The sequence below is a fragment of the Oratosquilla oratoria genome, chromosome 12, assembly GCF_046742065.1.
Source record: "Oratosquilla oratoria isolate Oo_2021 chromosome 12, ASM4674206v1, whole genome shotgun sequence".
In the NCBI taxonomy this organism is placed as follows: domain Eukaryota; kingdom Metazoa; phylum Arthropoda; class Malacostraca; order Stomatopoda; family Squillidae; genus Oratosquilla; species Oratosquilla oratoria.
The window spans coordinates 43,091,869-43,092,895 of record NC_134788.1 but is presented as its reverse complement, the minus strand read 5'-3'; positions in this window follow the sequence as shown (position 1 = coordinate 43,092,895).

Here is a 1,027-nt window from a genome sequence, read left to right as displayed (position 1 = left end):
GAAAAGGAGGAGGAGGAGGAAGAGGAGGAGGATAGGGAGGAGGAGGAGGAGGAGGAGGATAGGGAGGAGAAGGAGGAGGGGGAAGAGGAGAAGGAGAGGAGGAGGAGAAGGAGAAGGAGGAAGTGGTGGAGGAAAAGGAGGAGGGGAGGAGGAGAGGAAATAGGAGAAGGAGGAGAGGGAGGAAGAGGAGGAGGAGGAGAAGAGAAGGAGAAGGAATAGGAGGAGGAGGGGAAGAGGAGGAGGAGGAGAGAAGGAGGAGGAGGAGAGGGAAGAGGAGTAGAAGGAGTAGGAGGAGTAGGAGGAGGAGAGGAGTAGGAGAAGAAGAGGAGGAGGAGGAAGTAGGTGAGGAGGAGGAGGAGGAGAAGGGGAGAAAAGGAGGAAGAAAAGAAGAGGAGGAGTAGGAAGAGGAGGAGAGAAAAAAGAAAGGAGAAGTAAGAAGAGGAAGAAGGGAAGGAGGAGGAGGAAGAGGAGGAGAAGATGGAGGAGGAGAAGGAGATGAAGGAAGAAGAGGAGAGTGGGGAAAGTGAGGTGTAGGAGTGGGAGGAGGGAGGGAGTGAGGGAGTGAGGGAGGGTGAGAGAGAGAGAGAGAGAGAGAGAGAGAGAGAGAGAGAGAGAGAGAGAGAGAGAGAGAGAGAGAGAGAGAGAGAGAGAGAGAGAGAGAGAGGGAGGGAGTACAATAACTTAAAAAAAAAAAAAAAAAAAAAAAATATATATATATATATATATATATATATATATATGTGTGTGTGTGTGTGTGTGTGTGTGTGTGTGTGTGTGTGTGTGCGCGCGCGTGTGTGTGCGTGTGTTGCAAAGGCAAATAGTGGTTCTCTAGTATTATTTCTAGACCTGAAAGAATCTAGTACCATTGCATTCTAGTTTCTTGTCCAACATACCAGTACAGTTCACTTCCCCGTGTCTAAGTCAAGTAGATCACCAATGAATAAACTAAGAAGGCCACGGGGGAAAATAAAATCAAAATAAAAGAAAAAAGAAAATTAAAATAAAACCAAATAAGTGTAGTCATTGC